We start from the raw sequence: 27,598 nt of genomic DNA, 5'->3' as shown, positions 1-27,598 counted from the left end.
AAACCCAGGTTGCCAGAATCCAGCTGGCAGAGAGAAACCAGGTTGCCGTAGCCCATCTGTTAGAGAGAACCTAGCATGCAGGAGATGGTGTTCCATGTGGAGAAAGGAGCCTGCTCAGTGAAAAGGGCACCAAGCATTGCAAGACAAGCAGAGAGACATCACAGCCCGACCAGGCTGTGAGAAGGGTCAGAGTCCTGCAAGGTACGAGGTTGCGTGTCTCCTGCTGGAGCTGGGGGACACAGAAGATTCTACAGACCCTCAGCGTACAGCAAGAAGTTTGGATAAGGTGTGCCAGGCTCACTGAAGCTCCCGACGGGACCACAGGGAGCAGCGAATGCCAGGGAGAGAGCCAAAGACAGACAAAGTAGTTGCTGGATACCGGTGAGTGACGGTGAGGAAAAGTCATGTCGGGCACTACAGGGGCTTGGGTTTGGGCATGCAAGGATTCTGATTGGAGAAATGCAAATTTTGAATGGGTCAAGAAACCAAAGGAAAATGTTATTGTAATCAGTTTTTTATTTTTATGTATTTAATGAAATGTTCAATATAATACAATCAATAATAATATAAGGCCAGGCAAGTTAACAAAAGTATATCAAAAACAAAACATAGTATCAACTGTAAACCATTAGCTATATACAGAGGGGGGAGAGTAGAGGAAGGGAAAAGGGAAGAAAAGAGAAAATGAACAGAGAGGAAAAGAAGAAGAGAAGCATATCTAAAGTCAGAGTATTTATCTTCCTTTTTCTTGACCTGGTAAATTACTCCTCTCTACATGAGAGAATCGACAAATCATGCAGCCAGTCTTCTACAGAGGGCCTGATGTTGCGCTTCCAGCATTTTAAAATCTGTTTCTTGGCCACAATTAGAGCTCTGTAGACCCAGAACAGTAAGCCAACAAACCATGAAGCCCAATCGGAAACAACCCCAACACACACAGCAAAGGATTACAGGGAAGCACAAGACCCAATACGAGGTCCACACGCTGGGGGACATCCTCCCAAAAAAACCTGATATTAGAACATGACCGAAATAAATATAGGAAAGTCCCCAAATCAGACTTACTATTACAACAGGTGTCATCCTAAACCAGTTTACACATTTTCACTTGCCAAGGGGACCTGTAAATACAGTGCAAAATCTGTTGCTGAGTATACCTTACATCCAAATCAAGTTTAAACCTGTATGGACTAGAACATATACGGGTCCATTCAATATCCAAAATCTCATACCCCAAATCAAAGCACCATACAACCCTCTCAAGAACTGAAGCATTATTCACTTCTGTTGGAGTGAGAAGTTTGTACAGAAGTGAAGCTGAAAGAGGCGCGTTCCTAGCCAGATGTAAATCAGGATGGACATTGTGTAAAGAGGCATTCAGAGGGGAAAACAAACTTTCAAAGACAGTACAAAGTGCATGATAACAACAAACATCCGTACTATTCAATTTACATTTAAACCTCAGGAATACGAAGGTGAGCATAGAAACACCATCATGGACTTGCCCCAAGTTCCAAATACCAGCAGCTTGACATGAGAACCAAGTCATATAGCCGTTTTTTTTCAGAGAAGATTCTAAACTCTAAAGATGTTTCACACCATCAATTTCACAACTTTTCTTCTAGTCTTTCAGAACATGTCTAACAAAAGGCGGGGTCTGATAAACAACCAGCTTATTATGCATACTAAGCAGACAACCTAAAGGAACAGGGTGAATAGAATCCTTCTCTATAGCAAGCCAGTTAGGACAATCAACCACGTCATCCCATTGCCAAAAATGTAAAGTACGAAATGTGAACACTCTATGATATAAAGCAACATCGGGGAAACCAGAGCCTCCCTGGGGCAATGGCCGTGTGAGAATATCTTTAGGGATCCTCGATCTCCTACCGTCTCCCCAAAGAAACGTACAGAAAACATTATCTATTTCACAAAGCAAATCTCCTGACAAGGGAAGAGGGAGCATAATAAATATATTTAACAATTTTGGAAGCAAGGCCATTTTGATTACATTGACTTTTCCCCCCAATGTCTGATTAACCTCCCCCATTTTAGACATTATATGTTAATTTCAGCAAGGTTGGACCGAACAGTAGATCCCAGCAAGATACTAACTTGTCTGGAAACATGTATACCCAAATACTTGAACCCACCCTCAGCCCACACCTCTGGTCCCACATCCAGTAATACTCTATGACACAAGGTTTAGACTGGACCAACCTTTTGGAGACATTTACTTTATAACTAGACACTTTGCCAAATGATTGCAGAGTCAACAGCAATTTGCCAAACGAAGGACCAGGATCAGAGAGAAAAACCAAAAGGTCATCTGCATATAAGAGCCACTTTAGAGACACGGTCTCTCATCGAAATACCCTTAATACCTGCATTCTCCCTAATCGCAACTGCCAAGGGATCAATGAAGAGATCAGAAAGCAGCAGCAATAATGGACAACCCTGCCGTGTGCCTGTACAAACAGTAAAGTTAGTTGAAATGCAACTATTAACCGTGACAAAGCCTCCATGTCTTTATACAAGAAGTTGAAGAGTTGCAAAAAACACGGTCCACAGTACACCCGGATCAGCACTTGCCGGAGGAACATCCAACGAACCCTGTCAAATGCCTTCTCCATGTCAATACTAACCACAATGTAGGCTTCAGTGGAATTACCTTTGAGATGTACAACATTCAGGAGCTCCCTTAAATTGTCCCAATTGGCCCAAGACAAAACCCTTTTCATTCTGGTGGACCAGTTTTGGCAATAGAAGATTAATCCTTTCAGCATAAATGTTGGCTAGTAGCTTGATTATCTGCAATCAATAGGGATATGGGCCTATAGTTTCCACATATGTAGTGGTCCTTCCCCGGTTTGAGGATCACAGTGATCACAGCAGTCCTCATGGAATTAGCCATCTCTTCATTGGCAATAATCTCTTAAAATAGTTTTACCATTAATTGAGCAAGCGAGGAACTGAATGCTGCAGAATACTCAATGGGAAACCTGTCCGGCTTAGAACATTTACCAGGCAACATCAATACCATTGAATTTACAATCTCCTGAGTCGTAAAATCTCTATCCAGACAAGTCCTGGTGCAGTCATCCAACCATAGGACATTAATTTGGTCTAAGAAAGCAGTCACCCTCTCATATTTGATGCATTCATTATTACAACATAACATCTCATAAAATCTCCAGAAAGCATCACATATGTCTTCATTTCTCCTCAAGAGTGGTCCAGTGCCATCTGCAATGAATAATACCTGCTTCCCCTTCTACCTCTCCTTCAGCCTGCAAGCCAGAAATGCACCAGACATTTCTCCACATTTCAAGAATGCTTGCCTGGTCTAAAACAAATCTTTCTCTGCTTTCGAGTGCAATACATTGTCCAATTAATACTGGGAAGTCAGCATTGTGGACTTGGTGAAGTAGAAAGCAGGGAGTTATACACTTCCACAGAATGTTTATAAAGGATTCTAAGCACCCAAGTTCTCTTTCAGCCTTTTTACTTTTATAAGAGGCAAAACCGATTACCTTTCCATGCACAAAGGCTTTCAGTGCATCCCAGACAGTGCACAGCCTGTGAACAGAGTCTACATTATCATTAAGAAACAACAAAATGTCAGCGTCTATTTGTTAGAAAAAATCCTGGTCTAACAGAAGACGTGAACCTCCACTGCCTACCATTCCTCTGTCCTCCCGCCTATCTATCTATCCATCGCCAAGTGCAGACAAGCATGATCGTAGATCAGAACACCACCAATTCCTGTTTCACTCACATCACTGCAAAGGTCTCTGTTTATTGTGAAGGCATCAAGAAGAAGGACACAGACAACATATTCTGAATTCAAAATAACCACGTTTTTTAACTTAAATGTCAGCAAGCCAGTTAGGACTAAGGCCTAACTTCCCCTATAGTAAGGTGGGATTTCCCTACCTAACTAAGGACAGTCTGAATCAAGGAGTTGAAATTAGGAATCTGTCTGTTTCCAAAACCTATGCTTTCCATCACAATTATAACTATAAAATGTGTAGGGATGTCAGCAATCTAAAGGACAACAGTGTTCAACACAATGTCCTGAGCTTCTTCCAGCTCTCGGCTCTCTTTCAGCTCCCTTCCCCAAGTAAAATAGTTCAACAAAGTAAAGTCTAAAAATTCCCTTTCTGAGAATTAGAATGGAATAGTCTCTTTAGATTTCGGGGTCGCATCCTCCAAGTAAGGACTCAGGGTTTCCCTTCCCCAAGGTCCAAATCACACAATTTAAATGACCTTGAAATGAAAGACTTCTAGCCAGGACTCAGGGTTCCCTTCCCCAATTTCGAATGTCACAATTCCAAAAGAAACACAAACATGTCCTTCACTTCTATAGTATAGTTGGTTTTTGTTTTCAAATGCACATTTCAGATAATTTTGTAGCTTTCCCACATGTTGAAAATGTCACTGTAAATAAGGCTTCAGTATCCTTGGTTTGCCTGTTCTTTTCACATCCTTTTATATTGCAGCATACAGTGTTTGGTTTATAATTATATTCATTTTAGCACTTCAATAATAACGTGGCCGTGTAGTTATGGTTAAGTTGCTGTTTACATAGGAAGAGCACTTTTTGGGCGGTCTATAACTTTGCTCCCCCTGGACGAATCCTCACCAAACTTTGCAAAAAAAGTATATGGGCCACTCCGAATTATTTTGCAAAGTTTGGTGATGTTTGGTCCGGGAGGAGGAGTTATAGGGGGGTTTCAAAACTTATTTTTTCCCCATAGACTGAATGGGGGAAAAACTTTGCGCACACCTACAGGCCAAACCGCTGGATGGATTTTCACCAAATTTGTAGCAGGGGCAGGGGCTTGGTCCCAAAAGCGTGACAATCAGTCCAGTAGTTTTCGTTAAAACGACAAAAAAGTAGGTCTCAAAAAATGTGTGATATCTATATCCTCTCCGTGGTCACACTTCCCTGTTCGCTGCGCGGACAAGATACCGATTGGCTAAGGGGCTGGCGTCATCACCGCAGACACGCAACGTCTCCGCCGATTGGCTGCAGTGAGCCGTGATGTGCGTCGGATTGTTTGGATGTGCCCGACATCTTGGATCCGCCGACAGCGCAGCGGCGACCCGAGGCAAAATGCTGTTTCGGAAACTGTTTTGGTGTGTCAGAGTGCTTGGGGAGGTTCAGAGAGTAAGAGATGGGTGAAATACTGTATTTGTTTAGGTGGCAGGTCTAAATGATGTATTCCATATGCCCGACTTGTCTGGGATGTTTGTAAGTACTAAAAATGAGGGGTGTCTTAGGGATAGTGCTTCAGTCCGTGGTGTGCGCCTGCAACTTAAAACTGCTGTAAGGACACTCGTGGTGTTAGTGAATATTAAAATTGAGTACAGTAGTTACATTTTTTGTTTCTATGGGTGTGCTATTGATTTATACGGCGCCATGGGTGTGATATGCTGCTGTGGTTGTAGCCAGGGCCTAGAGTCTTGGGTGCATGGCCGCAGGCCATAGGCCATACTCCCAAGACGCTAGGCCATGGCCACAACCACCAGAGCATATCAAATCTATAGATACACCAGTAGTATCACATATTGATCAGGGGGTTGTGGGGAGGGCCTAGAGTCTTTGTTGCATGGCCAAAGGCCATGCACCCAAGACCAAAGTTGTAAGCACGGCAGTTATAAGGCACCATGGGTTTTATATAGTGTGGTGGTTGTGGGCAGGACGTAGAGTTTTGGGTGCATGGCTGCAGGCCATAGGCCATACACCCAAGAGTGTAGACCCTGCCCACAACCACTGCAGCATATCACATTCATACATCAGACTCATAAAATCGATTATGTATCTGGTAGGTGTGGGCAGGCCTAGAGTCCTGGGTGCAAATTGAGTACATGCTGCAGTTAAAATGTTTCATTATATGGGTGTGCTAATGATTTATAAGCCACCATAGGTGTAATATGCTGCGGTGGTTGTGGCCAGGGCCTAGAGTCTTGGGTGCATGGCCGTAGGCCATAGGCCATAGGCCATACTCCCAAGACGCTAGGCCCTGGCCACAACCACTGCAGCATATCACAGCTATAGATACACCCGTAGTATCGCATATTGATCAGGTGGTTGTAGCAGGGCCTAGAGTCTTGGTTGCATCGCCAAAGGCCATGCACCCAAGATCAAATTTATACATAGAGAAATTATAAGCCACTATGGGTGTGATATGCTGTGGTAGTTGTGGCCAGTACGTCGAGTCTTGGGTGCATGGCCAATGCCCCAATGGAAACATTTAAGGCCATGCACCCAAGACCAAAGTTTTAAGCACTGCAGTTATAAGTTACCGTGGGTTTTATATAGTGCGGTGGTTGTGGGCAGGACGTAGAGCTTTGGGTGCATGGCTGCAGGCCGTAGGCCATACACCCAAGAGTGTAGACCCTGTCCACAACCACTGCAGCATATCACATTCATACATCACACCCATACAACTGATTATGTATCTGGTAGGTGTGGGCAGGGCCTAGAGTCCTGGGTGCAAATTGAGTACATGCTACAGTTAAAATGTTTCATTCTATGGGTGTGCTAATGATTTATAAGCCACCATGGGTGTAATATGCTGCGGTGGTTGTGGCCAGGGCCTAGAGTCTTGGGTGCATGGCCGTAGGCCGTAGGCCATACTCCCAAGACTCTAGGCCCTGGCCACAACCATCGCAGCATATCACAGTAATAGATACACCAGTAGTATTGAATATCGATCAGGTGGTTGTGGGGAGGGCCTAGAGTCTTGGGTGCATGGCCAAGGGCCATGCACCCAAGACTAAATTTATATGTTGTGAAGTTTTAAGCCACAATGGTGTGATATGCTGCAGTGGTTGTGTGAAGTTATCAGCACTGAGGTTATAAGTCAGCATGGGTGTGCTGTGGTGCGGTGGTTGTGTGCATGACCTAGAGTCTTAGGTGCATGGCCGCAGACCATGCATCCAAGACCAAAGTTATAAGCAGTGAAGTTATAAACCACCATGGTTTTGATATGCTGCAATGGTTTTGGGTAGGACCTACAGTCTTGGTTGCTTGGCCACAGGGTGTAGGTGGTAGGTTATACATCGAAGACTCTAGGCTCTGCCTACAGCCACTGCACCATATTACTGCCATAGACGAGACGTATAGATTCGAATATGTATGACATGTGTGAAATTATACTTACTGTGTATTTTGTTGAGATTACATATATTTGTTACATGACTTTAGCGGAAATATCCTTTTTTAATTTCTGCGATAAATGTTAGTGTTTTATAAAGACTTATTACATTGTACAATAGACATTTTAGCTTTTATGTACCCTCATATTTACTTCACAAACCAGTGTACTGTGCATTTTGCTCATTTTCTGTGTTTGTTTTTCAAATCCTTGGGTCTGGGGGAAAAAAAATCCTTGTTGGATTAAAAACACCCTTTCTTTGCTTTGCTAAAAAATATTTCTTTGTTTCCTTTGAGTGTTTACTTGTTGTTTCTGATAAATTTTATGTATGTTGGCTTGTTGCATATTTTGCAGATACCTGTTGGCGTATTCTAACTGTGTATTTGTTGTTACAGATCTGTGCTATTCATTTATCTGTGTGCTTCTTATACACTCTTGGGCAGTTAGATACCTGTTGGCGTATTCTAACTGCTTATAGTCTTTCTCTTGAACTTTTTGTTAATGGTGAAGTACACATTACTTATTACATTTTGGCTTTAAGAAGATTAAATACGCATTTGTAAGATTAGCTGGCAATCTCTGCTTTAGAGTAATGGTACTATCATTACATTTGAACCATCCACATTTCTTTTTAATATATGCAGTGTAGTGACCTGCATTGGTTGTGGCTCCTACCTCCTACATGGTAGTTTATACCTATTGTTGCAAAGGTTTTCTTACCAAGTGACACTTGACCGTGTGTGAATCCAGTCAGCTTGCAGTTGTTTTTGGTACCATCTGCATTGTAACGTAGAAGCATAAATATTATGTAGTTACTATGTGTTTGTATCAGTAAGGTGGAGCGATTATCTGAATTGCACACAGTACATAATCTGCCATGGTTTGCATTCTGTAGAAGTTGCTGAAATGCAATGGATTCACAATTAGGTATGGATACATACACAAACCGCTCATTTGGGATTTGTTCCTGTGTCACATTGTTACAGAGAGTGCCTGTATGTTTCCACACGTATGAAATCTGGAAGATTTCATTTATAGGTATGTTTTTGTTTTCCAGTACTTGCAGTAAGTACACTAGAAATTCTTGTGTATCTTCTTGTGAGTTTATAGTGAATCTCACCATTCCAGCACAGTAGTCCAATTTTTGTCTTATTCCGTGAACACTATACATGCTGTCAGGATTGTGCGTTGCGTTTCTATGAAGGACTAACATTTGCAAACACAATTGGTCTGTACTGTGCACGTAAATATTGTTAACAATTGGTGGCAATTGAAATAGAATATTCATTGCTACATTTGCATAGCAACTTACACCAGTTTCATTTGAAACTTTGAATGGACCAGCTAGTTCTGTCTCTGAGTGATTTTTTTGGAGTTTCTGTTACTTCTTTGCAGAAGTACCTGATTTTCTTTCCCTAATAGATTCTTCTTTGCTTGTGGTAATTGATGAAGTTTTAGTTTCTTTTGTTTTCTTTGAAGGATTTGCCATCAGATTCTGTTGCATTTCTGTTTGAATTAGTTTTCTTTTACCACGTTTTTCCTTTTTCTGGAACAGGATATGATTTCAGATGGGGGGTGTACAGTTAACACAGTCTATTGTATTCTAAAATGCAAGGAATATCAGCGTTCAGTTTACTTGCATCAAAGTTGATTAGAAATAGACCGTCAAGTGTACGTAAGCGTGATAGTGCTACGTAGCTCATGCCTTCTTAGTGACTGTGTTTCCTATATCTATCAATGCTTTGTCTAGGGTAAGACCTTGGGATTTATCAATGGTGACTGCATATGGTGACTGCATATGCAAGAGGTAGAGAAAATTGTTCTCTATGTACATACATGTCTTTGAAGAGAAGGAATCGAGCAGTTGAGCGCCCTATCCTTTTCCCTATCCTTTTCACTTCTGAAAGTTTGTCAAAGCGAATATTGACAAACTGAATGTTGTTGTAATGTGGGTATGTTTCAAAGCCAACAACTGTATCCAGTGACCCATTAACTAGCCCTTGCTCCACGTCAAGGTTACGCTTAAAAATTACTCTACAATTTAAGGATCATTTTAATATTTTTTCCAAACCAGCTATCTGTCATACCATGTACGTCTAGTTTGTCTGTGGAGCAAATTTCCATTATTGGTTGCATTTCTTTTTTTTTATCATTGTTTCATTAAATTTGAAACAGCTTGCAAGAGTTGGCATTAAGGCCATACAACTGACATGTTTGCGTGCTAATTGTTCCATAACATCAGTAGCACATGCGTTATCACCATAAAGTGCATGAATGTGCTGGTTTTTCAATATTGCTTGTGCTTCTTGAAACACTTGTGTATATGCGCGTTATAAATGCCATATCATATCATATCATATCATAGTACACCAACTCTAATACTTTTTAAAATGTTGGTGGAAGTGAGATCTGCAGATTGACGCATGTTTTGTGTTAATTCTCTGTATTGGAAATGTTGCCAAAGGTTCACATTTCCTATGCTGCCAACAGTTTTATGGCAGAGTTTGTGTCCTAACGTTTTAAAAATAGGTTCACCTTTCACTGTTGTCAATTGTAGAAGATCGCCAAAAACGATAATGTGTTTCCCTGCAAAGGGTTCTTCGTAGTTTGTTTAAGGTACTTCTTGCAATCTTAAGTGAATCGAAGCCAACATTAGGTTAGAGACCATGCTCACTTCATCTATTAGTAGCATTTTCATTTGTTTTAATACTCTGCGTAGTTCTATTGCAGCTTCTGCAGAAAGTTTGTAATAGTCTAATTTGTTTTGGTGTTCTACTCGAAGGAGTAGTAATCGGTGTAAAGTGACACCGCCTATGTTGTAGGCAGCTAAACCTGTGGGAGCAGTTACAACAGCTGACAGTTTGTTGTTTGTCAACTGTTGAAGGAACCTGCTAATGATTTTGATTAAGAATCTTTTTCCTGACCCAGCTTCACCACTGACGTGCAGCAGTATAGGTTTGTAATTTTGGCAGGTACATTAATTATGTTCGTGTTGTACACCATGTGCAATTTCTTTTGTTACGTCTTCAAAAATGGTGCGCTGATCTTTGGTAAGTTTTGCTTGTAGTACAGTTAAGTCTTCTGTATCTTCTTCATACTGACACATGGTGTTTTCCACTTCTTTCATAGCTAATTCTGCCTCATTTGCTATTATTGGCTGTCCTAATGGTTCTTGACTTCCTGTTACAGAAGGTTGACTACTGTCGTAAGTGTCCTTATCTAGTTAGGCCTGAAGTTCTTCTTCGTGTTGCTGTTCATTGTGCAACATTGTTTTGTACTGTGTAAAGTTCACATCGGTGATAGTGCTTTCATTTGCTTTGAAAGCATCTTCATAGCATTCATAGTTATCTAGTATCTCTTCCTCTTTTCTCCATGGTTTAAAAAGTTGTAGCAGGGACATGTAATGTCGTTCTTTCTGTTGAGGATTTTTTAATGACAATTTGACATGAATAATTAAGCTTCGTTTCATAAGTTTCACTAAGCTGCCTTCACAATCTGTCACTCTATATCTGCCTTTGCTTTCATCAGGTTTTATATTATTTTTGTATGCAAAGCTTTGAGCTATGTGGTATAGATACATGGTTTCCAAAGTGGTACTCCTGTTCGGATAGTATGTGTCCAGTAAATTGTTTTTTAAAATGTCTTGGCTGTTGGGATCAATTGTTTCTATGTCCTCATATGATTTCAGAACTCTTTTTCTAGATTTAGCAGGACCAAGACTTAGCCATACTATGTTTTCTGATTTTCCATACAAAGCAGTACCGGTCAAACGATCTGCAGCTTCATAGGTGCCACATTCTCTATGCGAGAGCATTTTTATGCCTAGGCTGTACAATTTCTGAGATAGTGTTTTGTCTGATGATAGGTCATTCCAGAGGTCTTGTAGCTCTGTTCTTTCTGCTTTTGTTAAGTAGGCTGTAACATATCGTGCAACTGCAGTGGAATTGTCTGCAATGTACTGCACATATATGTTTGCATTCCATAAGAGGGCAATGATTGCATTGTAATCATTGATATATTTTGATTCTTCTGTTCTTTGTATGTAATACGTGTTCTTAGGTGATATACCTTTAACACTATGTCGAACTGAAGACATGAAGTTGTTCACTTCACCTGTTTCTGTAACTGGTCTAGGGAAACCAAAGTGGCATTTGGTGTAGTATTTCCCTTTACTTTTGTATTTGCAATGACAATATTTGCCACATTTATGTCTTTGAAATTGTAAAATCTGTCCATGAAGGTCACTATTGCCCTCATTACAAGTCAGGCGTCAAGGGTTTAAAGGTGCCGTCGGCGCGGTTAACCCTTAACGCCTGATTCACACTTTAACACCTGCTTTTTGCAGGCGTTAACGTCCAAGGCGCTAAGCGACTTTGGTGCTAATTACGGCACCGTAATTTAAGGTGCCGTAATTAGCGCCTTCCCCATCCTCATTATGCCCTATGGGGCAAAAATGGGAATGGGGAAGGGAAAATGGTGAATGGGGAATTACCGCCCCACTCACCTTGGAATGGGGCGGTAATTCCACCATCCACCATGCCGGACTCCATGGTCCAGTGCCGGAGTCGTAATGAGGCCCTATGTGTCCGTTGTGAAGGGATTGCACAAGTGACATATTTTTGGATGAACTGCAAAACAGTGGCATCACTGTCCGGACCAAATTTAGGGGCACCTTTGATCCATAAAAGCATGTGAATATGTGGTGCTCCTCTGGGTTGGTATTCTGTTCTCCAAAAGAAGTGTTGTACTTCTCCGAGGGAGGAACAGTTTTATTACAAATAAAGTGTAGCATAGCATGAAACGATGGAAATATCTTGACACATTAACAGGATCTAGAGAGCAAAAGTTCTCCAGGTGTTAGTATATCCATGTTGGTTTTGTTGTTGTTTGATATGCGTAGGAACTCATGTAAATCTTCCCATGCATACTCTACACAACTTAATGTAACAAACCAAGTGGGTGGTCCAAGGTTTCTGATCATACAACGTACATCTCCGTGCCATCGGAACAGTATTCTTTCGTACCACGCATGTTTGCAAAAAGATTTGTTTTACTTGATTGTAAAACCTCATCTTTTTCTTGCACTTTTTGTATTAATTGTGTAGCTGACATATTTTGAAAGTGGGTTCCAGATTTCAATATGTGTGCAACTCCGTAACATAGGGTTGCTAGTTCACTTTCAAAGAGTAGGTGGAATATGTATTCCACATTTTGTCTAAATCTGGGATCTTCAGAATACATTCATAATGAGCGGTATTCTGATGCCGTAATATGAGTGGGTCTATCATTGTATCTTCTGCCTTTGCCAGTAGGAAATAGCAGTGGAAAAGCACGTGCTTCTATACTTTTTTCCCATATGCTCATTGGTGACCCTTGGGTTTGTCGCATTTCGTAATGTCATGCTCACCTGAATCTCTGCAGGAGTGATGGAGTCCGCCGACCTTTGCCCTGCTCTCTCCTTACCCGGAGTTCTACCTATAACGTGAAAGATGGATTAGTGAGTGGTGTTTCCTGACCCATGGAACCCTCTTCCCCTGACTCTCTATGAATTAAAATAATGTGTCAACGGGACTCACCTCTTAGTTTGGAAAGGCGGGCTCTCCGTCCTGCCTCTGCAGGGGCGCTTCAGTGCGGGACCTGTTGGCTGTCGCGCTGACTTGGTGCTGGTTTTGCTGGTTGTTGTGGGGGTGCTGTTGCGATGAAAGCACCACAGTTTATGGGGTTAGAGGAGTTCTGAAGCTCCTGAAAAGTGTCCCAGGGCCAGTTACCTCACTGGACCCTTCGTGCTGCTTGGATCAGGTAAGTGCTATATGTCCTTGGATTCCCAGTTGCATCACTGGGTTAGAGCATGTGAAAGTACAGGTTTGTATTGTCTATGGAGGTTTTTGCCAACAATGTGTCTTCAAGTTCTAACCTGTCTTTCTCTTGTTTTTTCTCTTTGTAGGTTGCTGAAAGTTATTCAGGGTCAGAAAATCCGGAAACGTTTGCTGAGAGGACGAGCAGAAGTGACTTGTGGGTCTGCGAGTGGAAGAAGGAGTCGCAGACACCTCCGGACGGCTGCTAAAAAGGTGAGTAGAGAAACCACTGATTCAGTATTGCCTCTGTTCTTCTCTTTTCAGATGCGGTGTCCGCGGTGAAGATGATTGCCCTGCCGGACGCGAGAGCTGTAGAAAGCCGTAGAAGTCTCAGGAACTAGGTAAGCGTGTGCTCGAAGCTACAGAAAGCACACGAAGCATGGCTTGTTCTTTGGGCGTGGTTTTTATAGAGAGCCACGCCCGAAGACTAGAGCTTTGAACTTAGTTCTGGGTTGGCACTAAAGGATTCATACTAGTGGAAACAGGAAGTCTCATGTTACCCTATGGGCGTAGGGAGTACCAATGGGTGAAATGGATATTAACCCTATCCTTGCTCGCTATGCTCTCACCTACAATGCTCCTGTCTGTTTTCTCTTCTTGTCATCCTGGATTGGATATGAAGGTGACCTGGTAGTGCTACCTAAGCCAGTACCCATGACAGGTAAGTTTCTAGTGCATCATCTATGCTCTCATTAGAATACAATGGATGAATTGTGTAATGGTCCAAAAGAGTGGATACTGCAGCAGGATCCAGAAGTTACAATTTACCAGTTTCTGATGTCTCTTGAATTATTTCAGTTGTTCCCCTTAGGCTTTCTTCAATATTTATTTCTTTGTAGTATTTGTTATTGTCTTTCAGATATTGCAAGGCTTTTCTAACGTTATGTAAATCCACCAGTTGTTGCCAATTTCTTTTGTCTTTTGTTGGTACACCAATTACTAAGACAATTAAAGAATGCTCTGTTGGATGTTGCGCTCCTAGAGTGTGCACATTTTCTGTCAGATCTAATGGCAAATAAAATACTTTGCCACAAATGCCTTTCACCAATTCAGAGGGAGGTAATTTTGCTATTTTTGGTTGAAAGCATATTATTGCTTGAAATGGGTGAACTGTTTGAATTATGATGCTCTCATACAAATTGAGTTGTTGCAGGGGTTTTGGTAGTGGGAATAATTCCAAATTATTTGTGATAGCACGTGAAGGAGTTTGGTTGTTGTCCAGTTTTGTAGTGCAGTAACTGCAACATATTAGGGGTTCACTTATTTGGTATTTTCTGCTAAAAGGTAGAGAGCTAATTCAAATCATTTGGAATCTTCATTGTCTTCTATTTTGTATGTTACGTCTATAGTTTTTGTGTTCCTTTTGTAAAACGTTTTGCGGCAACACACACACACATGGTTTGGTACTTCAGCCGATGTACTTTTACATTTTAGTATTTCTTTTTTGTATGTGTGTAATAGAAGGTTGCTATGTGCAGAATTGTTGCTAGTCTGTTCTGAAACTATTGTTTTTTATAAGTGGCTTTCATTTCCAAAATATTTTCCCTTGGTACGGTCAATTTCTTCTTGTAGGTGTTTGGGTGTACCATGTAGAAGAGTGTTATTTAAATTGGCAATTTGACATTTAGCATAGTACAGTTTATAAACTAGATTTCCTACACTTGAATGATGTATTGATATTGTTTTGATATCATGGAATGTGCTTTTGCAAATAGGTCCTGAAATGCAGGCTAATGAATGTCCTTGTGGTCCAGTGTATTTGTGCACTGGACAGATATCCATATTTTGCAGCACTTGCATTTTGATTTTGTCTTTACCTTTCACATACTGATTAAGGAACTGACGTAAAGATTTGAAAGATTTGTTAGGAATGTTACACATTGATGTGCACAACCATTTGTATACTGGACGGTCTGGTTTAGTCGAATGGAGAGGGCATTCTGAGTTTTCAGGGGATACGTTTGTAAGCAGTGTTTCTTGTTCCATGATGGTATTATTGATTTTTGTATACCCTCGTCCACTGCTATGGATGGTAATTGTGTTTGTTTGATTTTGTTTGTATGCTTCTTCATTAAAATATGGTTCTGTGGTTGTTGTGTGACTCCATTCACCTCCACAAATATTTAAGAAGTTATTTTTGTTGACATTCCGTTTATTGAGAAGTTTCTTTTGTAGTTCAGTACTTAGTTTTGTTAATGGTTTCATCCTATTTAACACTAAAATAAATAACTTCCTTTTGAGAAAGATTGCACTGTCTATGAGAGCTTGTAGAATTAACTTTCTACAGTAGGTTTTAAGGGTTGAGGATGATTTCGCTCCTCTTATTAGATTCTGAAGGACTTTGTGGTGAAACCTTTTTGCTAAACTACTTTTTTTACTATGGGTTCTTGTTACTATATCAGGATTCATAGGAGCATTGTTAGCAGTACTGGTAGCTGATTTTATGTAAAGTGTTTTCTGTTTCGTGCCATATTTTGTAGCCAATGTTTCTGTAGTTGAAGCTTCCTTTGTTTCGCTAAATGTTTTATTAGCTGTTTTGTTCCAACATTCTCTACAAACTCTGCTAGAGGTGGATGCTTACTTTGGACACTTTTACTTTCATTTGCTCTATTTCTGCGTTCCTTTCTATGGACTTGCTTTTTGGAAGGCATTCTTTGGGGTCTGTTGCATAAAAAAGAAGACATGGTTTGGACATGTATGTGTGCTGTGTGCATGTGTGCATGAGTTTGATGGGGAAGCTCTTTGTGGTGGTGTGTGAATGTGCATTGGGCAATTACAATGACTTGGGAAGGCTATTTTTCTGTTTGTACATTACTACACCGTGCTTTAGAAGAGAGTATAAAGTGAGTTAGTGGTGAGGAGAAGCATTAATGTAAACGTAATGGTGTAAAATTAAAACAGCTATTTGTTTTGTAGTACGAGCATTCTAAGGTTTCTGTATGATATTGTGTTCCAAAACACAGGGATTTGTGTGCCATTCTGCCTGTTTTTTTTTGTTTAATAAATGTGGATTTGTGGGTAAAATGGTTCAGAAATCAATGGTTTTTTTTGGGTGCGCAAATTACATAAATAACCCCCACAGTCTCTTTGAGGAACAGTAAGAATATAAAGGTAGTACAGTACTTACTTTTTTTTGCGGAATGACCAGGTTTCTTCGGATATGTTGTTTGCAGTGTAGATGCTGTTGATTTTCAGGAGAGTAGTCTTCACTGCAATTGTAAAAGGAAGAAGTGAGTAACTTTGTGTGTTTAAAGCAGTTATGTTAATGTACACATTCATTTTGCATCTTCCGTCGAGTATTCACTTTGGATATCTCGACACAGTGCATGTGTGCATTTTATTCACTACGTGCAGCCTTTATAGGTTATTTGCAGTATGTTAGTTGAACCTGCTTCGCAAATGAGAACAATTTTCAGGTCATGAAAATCACTTGTTTTTTTTAAGCTGTGTTGTCGATAGCAGAGAGGTTTGTAAGTGATAGGTCATTATAGTAGATGGGAAAAGTTTGACTACTTTCATATTATAAGTACAAATGCAAAATTCGGGAGAGCCTCAGAGGGAGATGTCACCACAGCAATCGGGAATGTTTATTTTTCTCATACGATCGCATTGGAAGTAGCATTGATTTAGGCGGTAGACAGTAAAAAATTGTGACATTTTGTAATGGAAAATCGAGTTTCCCTCCTAAATCGGAGGGTTGTTACGTATGTATAGGTTATGCGGGAAACAGTAAGAAGTAGTGCAGTTTCACAATGAAAAATCGGAAGTCTTGCACTTAAAGGGGGAGCGTTGGTATGTGTTGGCTATGCAGATTTAGTGGCATTCATTTGTTTAAATGAAATCATAAGGGTTGCACATGTTCTCTGAATAAAATATGAATACCTGTACTTTGTACTCATGCATGTGCATATGCATGGAGCTGTAAGTAGAAATCTGCGACACTTGGACACTAATTTTTGAAGTAGGTGCTTTGGCATTATATGAGACTTGCATTCAGAGTGATCAACAGTACATTTGAAGTGCGAAACTCTGATGATGGAGTTAGATGTAGAGATCTTGAATGTGATTGGTGGATGGTTGTGTGACTGCTTAGCTGTATCCAATGAGGGAATGGATTTGCGAGTGATGTGGAAAGGGTAGAAGGACTGGCTAAGAGTTGCATGCTGCACGTAGACTGTGCTTGTCTGCGGGTAGGGTGTGGCACATACAGGGTTCTACAACAAATCTAGCATTGAAAGGGGACTGTAGGCATCAGCCAATCAGATGTTCACATTGTTCCTTTGTGTCGAAAGACGGTGCGTGTAGTGAAGATGGCAGAGGTGGAGACAGTTAGGGTGTTGGTGCTCGGAGATATTTTTGTCCATGGTTTACAGCACTATTCGAAAAGTAGGCATGTGGCACACAATTTCGATGTCAGAGGAGTGGGGGTGGTGTGGAGTGCTTCGACTGATTGCAATCTTTCTGCAATTCTCCAACTTTGCAGAGATATGCGTAGGGTTACCAGTCCCCATGTGGTAGTTTTGCACTACGGTGCTTGCCATTTGGGCTATGTGACTTCACCTACTTTGTTGGAAGATTTGGAACAGTTGGTGCAAGCAGTCATTAATATCTTTCCAACTGTGAAAGTAATTTATTCTGGCTTACTCCCTAGAGGAAAATGGGACACCAGTTCTGTTTTTTGTCCTGATCAAAGTATTGGGAGGTGGACCATCAATCTCGTCATGCGTTCTTTCATGTTACGCGCTGGTATGTTTTTCTGCAGCCGCGAGAACATTGTTTCCAGTAATGCGGCTTATTTTGAAGCAGATGGTGTTTCGGTATCTTTTTTGGGAAATACCGCATTCTTTTGGAATGTAAGGCTTGCTTTGGAGAAGGTTCTGTAATGATTGTAGGAGTAAAGTAAGAAGAAAAAAAATCAAATAACAGGTGTCTGTCAGGCCCAAAAAACAAAAAACAACAGCTCTTTTCAGAGCCCACCTTGAAGGGGACAAGGGGAATACTATTTAAATGTACAGTCGTCATGCTCATATCCTGTATGTGTCCGCGGACATGGCGGTAGTCTGCAGGCAGCGCGTATTATCAACAGAGTTTCTGGGGTGGAGACGCATGCAAATGAGAATGTGCATAGCTAGGTATTGGTCAGTAAAGTTCAGTGGATGTGTTCTGAACAGAGAGATTTAGTGAGAACGTCTTTTTCCTGACAGGAGACCAGACAGCTATGGCTCTGTGTGCTCGAAAACAGATTATCTGGATTTTGGGAGACTCATGGATACATTGGCTGAAGGTGCATGCAGAAAGTTGTGGTATATCAGCAGATCTTGGATTTTCTCATGTGGAAGTGCACTGGCATGGAGTGCGTGGAATGAAGTGGCTGGACTTGCTACCTCTGCGTGCTACTTTACATACAGAGCGTCATCCTGATATAATTATCATTCATTGTGGAGGAAACAGTTTAGGGCATGTCTCTGGAAGTTCTTTGCAATTTGCAATGAAGGAAGGACTTGCGAAGGTCATGGGCATGTTTCCAAATTACCTAGTAGTTTTTTCCCGTATTGCACAAATACATATGTGGCTGCGTTCTTCTGCATTTGGTCCACAAATGGAGAAGGCAATGCACAATGTCAATAAGGCTGTTTGTGCCTTTCTAAGAGATGTTGGCATGTCCTCATTCCACAATGAAAACATTTTATTTTTCGCAGTGATGGAGTCCATCTCACATATGCTGGCAATCAGATTTTTCTTCAAAATGTTCAAAATGCATTACAACCTTTTTTGGATTCATAGTCACCTATTTGGCAATCTGTTTTTTCGAATGCACAGTTTTTGAAACACACAAAACACCACCAAAAGGCTCTTTTCAGAGCCACGACTTACTCCCAGCGAAAGGTGCATTGGTTTTGTTCCGCTGTCACCCTCCATTTTTGTGTGTCCTACGACTGTCTGTGGACTTATTGAACAATATGGGGGGGGCCTACACCAGTCACTTGATAGTTCCATTGTTAAAATGAGAAAGGCAGCTCTAAAAAGAGCCTTTTTTGTAATTTTTGTTGTTTTCCATTTTTGTATTTTTTAACACACGACACACTAGGAGAGGAGGGTGAAGGAGGGTAAGGAAGGGACACCAACCACGTGGATAAGAAAGGGCAGGTGGAGAGAGAAAGATGGACGGTGGACTTTCCTTAGGTAGGGAGCAGTTCTTCTGGTGCTCCGTGACCGTAGTCTCAAAAGCACTTCGAAGACTCCCCCCCCTGCAGAGTACTGCGTCGCAGTACATAAACAATATTGTGACCCTCACAAGGTAAGGGTCAACAGCATCGCGAATGGTCTGTGAGGCAGCTGGAGGGATGTGCTCTCCCACAGGAGTGTCTCTTGTGGTGAGCGGATCGGACACAGAGGATGCTGTGGAGGAACTCAACCTACTACGTTCTTCACATGGTACCACCTTGCGAATGTCCGCACTGAGAAACGAGGTTAGGTGTCGCTTCATGGTTGTCATACCAAAGCTGTACGCACCAGGTCTCCCGTGACTCAGCACCAACTTGCACTGGTTACACCTGAGCTGGTTCACACATGCTTTTGGTACGTTTCCACAAACAGTAAACAACCGCCACACCCACGACTCCCGGCGAGTGCTTGTAGTGCGGAGTTCCTCCACCTCATTCTCTTCTTCCTCTTCTTCCTCGCTCTCTACATCCTCACGCCTATTTCTCTCTGCAGGCCCTTGGGGAGGTGGTGGCAGTGGAGGGTTTGGGGGTGGTGCTGAGGCTAATGAAGCAACAGCAGCCATGGATGACATTAGGATTGGTCGCCTAATCTTCGCTACAGCAGTAAAGGCAGTACAACTCAATCTGCCATAGCCAGAAGTACAATGAAGATGAGCTCGGGGGTGTGGCGTTTTATAGGGGTGGAGGGGTGCGCCTCGTGACCATATCGAACACTCAAAAGCATTGCAAAAATTCTAAACAATACGTTGAAAGGTAGGGCCATTGTATGGGACATGTGAAATGGTGATTTTATACTGTAAAATAATTTCCCATGTCTGTACAATTTCTTTTGAAATGTTGCGGAAGCACACAAACTGCGCAAATTAAGGCACATGCTCAGCGTGGGTGCGGTCATATGATGATGTCGTGAACACATCCGCACAGGAAATGGGTGCCCGCTGGACACCAAATGCGGAGTAACGGATGTGCGCATGCGCGTGCGTTTTCTACGGACAGTGTTCGGGTCCTGAAACGAATTAAAAGTGCGACACAAGTGAGACGGACAGTTACAGACAGGCCCAATGTTCGCAGTACTTATGGGTGTGGTGAGCATGTGCGTAGATGTTCTGCTGACTGTACGGCTAGGTACAGTGTCCTTAGGACACCTTAATTTTGTTTGACTACGGACATGCCGGTCACCGCGCCTGTTCTACGGACAGTTCCATTTTGGCTGCGGACAATGGTGACAGGTATAGTGTCCTTAGGACACTCCCATTTTGTTCATTTACAGACATCCCGGACACCTGGTGTGTTCTAAGAACATGTTTTATCTTGATTGTGACAAGTACGGAGAGGTATAATGTCCTTAGGACGCCCCCATTTTGTTAATTTACGGACAACTTGGACACCTTCTGCCTTGTAAGATTAGTTCCATGTTGGTTGTGAATGGTACGGGTAGGTGTATTGCCCTTAGAACATCCATATTATATTGATTACGGCCAGCCCGAACAGACGCGCTGTCCGCGGACATTTTAACTCTTTCAAAAAATATAAGTAAATGCATATATAAATATAGTAAATTACATTTGTGATGTCATCTTTGATGTCCTGGTGTTAGTGTTAGCAGTGCACAGTGGTGCGGGCAGTTATGGCTGCTGAGCCTACCATAACTGGCGAATTTCAGGGGTTTTTCGGTTTTACTTCGAACCATAATGTCACATTTAGAAAGTTCTTTTTGGTGAAGTGCACAGGTTTTTAGTAGAGCACCTTAACCATAATGTCCCCTTAACAAAGTTTTTTTAGTGAATTATTATTTACATTGATTTAAACCATCTTTCCTCCTTTAGATTTCACCTGTTTAATTCTGTTTAACAGCAAAGTCGTTATTCAATTTGTTATTCAATAATGGTTAATTTCACTTTAAATGCATAGTTCAATGTGTAGAGACCTTTGAGAACGTGTTTCTTGCCACACGCAAACACTCTGATTTACTTAACATTGAACAAAGGTAGCTGCCCCTTGTACTTTAATTGAATAGTTCATTGTCCACAGACTTTCAAAAACATGTTCCTTATCACATGAGACCACTCTGATACAAAGTATTTCCCTTTGTTGTATTGTTAACATATATAGTTCTTTGTTTCTCTTTAATTAAGCAAGTCACTGATCTGAAACCTTTGAAAACTTGTTTCAGGCTACAGGCAACCACTCTGGAAATCCTTCAGTTCACACACGGGCACTGGGTTTCTCAAGCATTAGAAACTATATGATATGATTGTAAACATCCTTCACTCTCCCAGGTTCTTCCCGGAAATATATCAGTAAACTGTCTTATAAGCTCATATAGATTTTGTTCACGATTATTATTGAGGTCAGATGAAATTAGGGCCCTACTTTCTGTATCTTCGGGTAATAGGCAAGATGATATTATGGTTGGTGACTCCGTGGGATGTTCTTTCCACTCTTTTAACAAATTGACATGATAGATTTGGGTTTTAAGGCATCAATCTGGTTGTGAGATTTTATAATTACATGGGCCCGTTTGCGCTACTACTTCATATGGTCCATCCCACTTGCACACAAGTATTATTTTCTGAAGTTGGTAAAGGGATGAGAACTTTTTGACCTATTGAAAAAGTTCTAAGGGAAACCTTTTTATTGTAAAAAGTCTTTTGCTGCTTTTGTACATTGGCCATATGAGCCTGTACCAAAGATCTTACAGCCCTCATGTGTCCTTTCCATCTACTTGTGGTCTGGAAAACGGAAATTGGAGCTGCTTCTCTCTCCTCTCAAGTTTCCGGCAACATATCCAGGACATCTCTTGGTTCTTGTCCATAAAGGAGCTCAATCAAGAAAAATCCTGTTGATGGCTGAGCGGTTTTCCAAACTGTAAACACGGCTCAGGGAATCATCTGATCCCAGTTTTTTCCCATCTTGTCCCACTAAGATTCAGAGTATGTTCTTAAGAGTCTTGTTAAGTCTTTCCACTAAACCATTTGTCTCGAGATGGTACACTGAGGTTCTAAGGGTAGCAATGTGCAACATTAATTTCATTTTCCCAATAAGCTTGCTAATGAAAGTCGAGTAAATGCTTCAGGATATGTTGGGTCGTATTAGCTCTCAAGGGGAAGGCCTCTGGAAAATGGGTGGCATAACCTACAATGACTAATATTTATTTATTCCCCAGTTTAGACGTCTCCAGGGGTCCTACGATAGCCATACCAATCCTGGCAAATGGAACCTCAATTATTGGTAATGGATCCAAGGGAACTGGTAGTGGTATATGTGTGCTAGTTTTCTGGCAGACTGCTCAGGGTTGAATGAAGGTTTTAATGTCAGCATAAATTCCGGACCAATACAATTTATTTGCTATATGTGCTTGTGTCCTGGACAGCCCAAATGGCCTCCTGACAGATGGGGATGGGCTATCTCTAATACCACTCACATATGACTCTTGCGCACCACCAAATGTGTCTTTACTATGACTTCAGAAGAGGTATCTACGCTGTAAAGAAGTCCAGATTTTAAAAAAGAAGAGTCCTCCTTTCTCACGACCTTCGGGTTCCAAAACTGCTTGTAAGAATGCTTCAGCAAATAAGGGGTCATTTCTCTGAGCGAAAGCTAAGTCAGGAAGAGTTTCAGGCTCTTGCTCTATAGTTCTTCTAATTTCAGTTTTGGGAGGATCTTTAGGTGTTTTGTCAGCCTCCCCAAAGCCTGGAGTCCCCCTGTTTGTGCTTTCATCCCTGGATTTTGCTTGGAGTTTAGGAACACTGCGTTCTCAAGTACCCCTTATCTCCTCAATCTTATCTCCTTGATGGATCTGAAAGGGATCCTTTCTGTGGTTCTGCAGTAAAGCCTTAATATCACTAAGAAGGTATGGGTCTATTACCCCCACTAAGACATTGATCCCAAAATTCAATGCTAAACCTGACTTAGGTGCCAGTATAATGTAAGTATCAAGGGGTGGAATACGTATAAAGTCGGTGGGTATCAGTCTCCTTTCTCCTGGGGGAATTGTTTCATTCCTACTGCTACAGATATCAAACCCAATAGAGTCTTTAGTGGCTACTGAGGGGTCCGATTCTCTGGCACTCAACTTCTCAAATTTTAGGGTACCCCAAATTCTATCAGTTGAGCCACATCCTATTTCTGACACCATCTGTGAAGGCATCATGAAGAAAGACACAGACAACAGATTCTGAATTCAAAATAACAGCATTTATTAACTTAAATGTCAGGATGGAAAAAGGCCTAACCTGCCCTATACTAAGGTGGGAGGTCCCTGCCTAAATAAAATGAAGGAAAGTCTGAGTGAAAGAGTTCATCTTAGAAATCTGTCTGTGTCCAAAAACTATGCTTGCCATCACAACTATAACCATACAATGTATAGGGATGTCAGCAATCAGAAGGAAAACAGTGTTCAATACAAAGTCCTGAGCTTCTTCCAGCTCGTAGCTCTCTTTCAGCTCCCTTGCCGAAGTATAAAATAGTCCCACAAAGTAAAGTCTCAAAATTCCCTTTCTGAAAATTAGAATGTAATAGTGTCTTCAGATCTCGAGGTTTCCTCCCCAGGGGCGGCTAGTCCATAATGGGGGAGGGGGCATTGACCCACCGGTCTTGGCCCCCTCTCACCCATTATGGAGGAGCCAGCCCAGTAAAATACGAGCACTCCCTCAGCTGTTTTTATCAGCTGAGGAAGTGCTCTTAATTTTGAAAGGGAAACTTTGTTTCCTTTTCATAGTTAAATTTCCAGAGCCACGCAAGCCCAATGAGCCATGCAAGGGTGGGGGCGTTTGCTTCCCCAGCCTTGCATGACTCATTTGAAATGCTGGCTGGGGAATTGTATGTATGTATGTGCAACGGGGCGCTCCGCTCCTCCTCACACATATAGACAGAGCAGACTGGAGTGGGGCATCTCCAGACGTCAGGCCCCTTGCACGCATGTGCAGAGGCCAGGAAACTTCCTGATTCCTGTTCATGCTTGCAGGGGGCTGGAGCACTGGATTCTCCGGACCCGTGGCAGAAGGAAAGTTTGTTTATGTTCATTTTTTAAAATTTAAATTATGTGTATGGATGCTTGCATGCTTGTGTTATTAGGTGAATGTATGATGATGGATGCCGGTGTAAGCGCTTTCTTTGTGTATGTTGTATAAATGTGTGTGTTATGAGAGAAACCTGAGGTTTTTCTCCAAGGTTATTGCTGGGGATCTTTTGCTCAGGTGGCCAGGGGAGGGCCATTGCTCTTAGATCCCAACACTGGAGGTGGACGAGCAGGGAGGATGACCTGGGCAGGTGGTCCTTGGAGACTGCAAGAGGAGCGCGCTTGTGCGAGACGTGGTATGCCATTTTTTTCCAATGCACCTCCACCCGATATCCCAGCAGTCTTTATGGGATGTTGTCACCAAAATCCCATCCCCCCAGCACTTTCCCTTATGGAAAAGATGGAGAAAACTACAGGGGAACTCCAAATTACCTCTTAAACCCAATCATAATTTTACCTCTCCACAACACTACAACTCCCATAATCCCATTGCCCTATTGAAATCCACAAGGACTGGGACAAGGAAGAGGCAGATGGGAATCAAAAGGATTACCCATAGGAATAAATGGGCAATGGAGTCCTGTGGGCAGTCTCCAGGTTGTCCCAATAACGAGGTCAGGCAGAGTCAGGCAGGGTGGAACAACTATTCACCCCTGACTCCAATTAACTCTAGCTGGGAGTGTAAAAGCAACATCCAGGAACAGCATTGTGAGTGAGTCAGGGATGCTGGAAGGTACCAAAGAGCAGGCGAGAGCCCTAGTGAGCTGAAGAGACCCTGGGAGGACTGGAGGAGGAGAAGAAGAAAATCTCCCAAACACTGGCCTTGCTACCAGAGAGGAGATTGCAGTGCGGAGGAGGACAATATCCCTCCAGAAGGCAAGACCAGGGGCAGCTAGGGTTGCCTGGAGGTACAAACATTTAAACTCCTACCCTGGGCCAGGCAGGCAAACCCGGGTCTCTGAGGGACAGAGGGAGAGACCCTGACCTCATAGAAACATCCCCTCCTGCAGCTCCCAAAAACAGAAAGTGCCATTTCGGGGAGCAACGAAGTGGGAGCAAAATCAGCCCAATGCATTCTGGGACAAGTAATCCCAAAACCTTTTTACTAAAATTGTGACTATTTTGAAGCAAGGTTCGAGCCTGGCAGAGGAAGAACCTTAAAGAACTTCAAGAAGGTTCCGAGCCCGACAGAGGGAGCCCCAGGGGTGAAACTACCCGACGCAAATAAAACCTTCAAGACCAGCTGCAGTGTGTTCCAGCACCATGTGGCTGCTTGTGTGAGAGACTCTGGCTGATCCCCCTTTGTTTGCATTGAAACTATAAGAACCAAAAGGTCATGTGAGAGCCGCAAGAAGAATGTCAAACTAGTCCTACAGAGGTTGAGCATCTGCTGTACAGTCAAAAGTCTTTGACCGGCAAGTAATTGAAAGCTAAAGGAAGCAAATCCTGCATGGTGAGAGAGAAGATTAGCAAGAGTGACCGCGGCAGAGGGATGCCATTGAGAGTGGTCTGCGCCCGGAAGAGGGGGACCCAAGGGCAAAGAACCACCCCCAAAATTGTGTATAAAAGGGGAGGAGTCTGATGCCTTAATGAACAGTAGTGCTGACAAGGGTGAACCCAAGAAAGGGAGGTTCACCATGAACTGGTTAAAAAGACATTAAGATTTGTGAACCAAGGAAAAGCCATAGTGAACATGAAAGCGGATGGCTGAAAATTGAGAAGGGTCTGCTCATGGAAGAGTGGCATCCGGGGATGAGCCATTACCACCCTAATTACAACAGAAAAGGAACTTTGCATTTGTTTTGTTGAATACGATGCGTAAGGGGTTAATGCCCAGAAGGGGGGTACCCAGGGGCGAAGGTATCACCCACCGAACATTTGATAGAACCTTTGTTACTTTGGAACTCATCAGGTCCCTGGAGACAAGAGACTTTTTTTTATAGAAAAGAGACTTACCCAATGAAGAACCTGGTACTTGTAAAGTCTGGGAAAGCTCAAGCGTGTGCTGTGCACAGGACTGCACCATATCCTGTGCTAAAAAATGTGGGGAAGGGAGACCCTGGGCTAAAGCCCATCCTGTCATATTAATTGAGAAAACTTCTTTCTTTTTTGAAAACCCTGTCCCACACTCTTTCTATATTAGTTGTAAGGACTGGCAATAGTGTTTTTTAGTATAGGCCCTTTCACTTTGACCAGACGTCACAAGGACTAACTTATTTTTCATTTGATGGTCGAAGCTTGCTCCCATCGTAGGTTTAGGTTACATTTCCAAGCTGCATATTGTTTAAAATGAACACCCTTGAATCGTGATCACTTGTGTCTGTTGCCACCATGAGTTCCTTACACATGGTTTCAGTGGTGGGATGTGACTCAACTGATACTAATTGGGGAACCCACCAAGTTAGAAAAGAACAACCTTTGAAATACAGTCCCATGACCACATTTAGCAATAAAAAAACCACTAATATCCTCCATCTACCAACAAATAATTTTTCTCCAAGCCAGAAAACTTTTCTGTCCTAGACCAACCCGGTGGTGAGATGGGGCTCACCTTCCATCTGCTAACCCTGCAAGCCCTTCCACCGGGAAAGAAGATGGTGGAGGGAAACATGTACCATCTATTGTGTCCCCATGATTATATGGTGCCAGGTAGAGTGGTTATATCTGTAGACCTATGAGTTAACATGGCTGGTACATATATTTTACTCCCCTCTGAAGAGAAATCTGGAAATACTACCCCTGGTATCCTATGGAGACCATTTAAAAGATGTCTCTTTAAAGTAAATGTCAACTCCCAAGAAAATGAACCAGGGTGAGATATTAGGGACTCTAGTATATAAAATCCCAGGAACATCCCTCTTCCCTCAGGACGTCTATAGAAATGCATAACCCAGTTTCTTTCTCCAACTAAGAAAATCCAAAAGAGATAACTCCTTTGCCCCTAGGTGTCAGAATCACCCAGTTCCTCCACAGAGGCAACCCTATTCCATCTTGGGTCACTGATAAGGCACCAGAACCTTACCTTGATGATACCTCCCCAGGGCTTACCTAACCCCGCTACGCCATCTAAAAGGTATGACTTCATTTGTGACCCCATTCTGTCCCCTACACCACCATCAAATCTCTTTAGAGATAGGACATATACCTTGGAGGAAGAAGAGGAAGATTTTTCATAGCAATACACCCTAGAGCAGGGAGAACAAGAGCCCTCCTACCAGAGGGTTACCATACAAAAGCTTACTTGAAATAGAATTCTCCAGTGATGCTGAAGGGAGTAAATCTAAACCAGAGAACCCTTTTCCCTCGAAAATACATTTCAAAGGGGAAGGAGAG

At 42.2% G+C, this 27,598-nt stretch overlaps 1 protein-coding gene across 1 annotated transcript in view; it reads right to left on the bottom strand.

The window, feature by feature from the left end:
- LOC138580646 (potassium channel subfamily K member 9-like) overlaps positions 1-27,598 on the bottom strand; it is a 330,334-nt gene that overhangs the window by 126,393 nt on the left and 176,343 nt on the right. The window lies entirely within an intron of this gene.

Source organism: Ambystoma mexicanum, chromosome 3p (genome assembly GCF_040938575.1).
Source record: "Ambystoma mexicanum isolate Mex_15411 chromosome 3p, UKY_AmexF1_1, whole genome shotgun sequence".
NCBI classification, from domain to species: Eukaryota; Metazoa; Chordata; class Amphibia; order Caudata; family Ambystomatidae; genus Ambystoma; species Ambystoma mexicanum.
The sequence above is the reverse complement of the archived record's forward strand: the minus strand, read 5'-3'. Positions and strand labels throughout refer to the sequence as shown.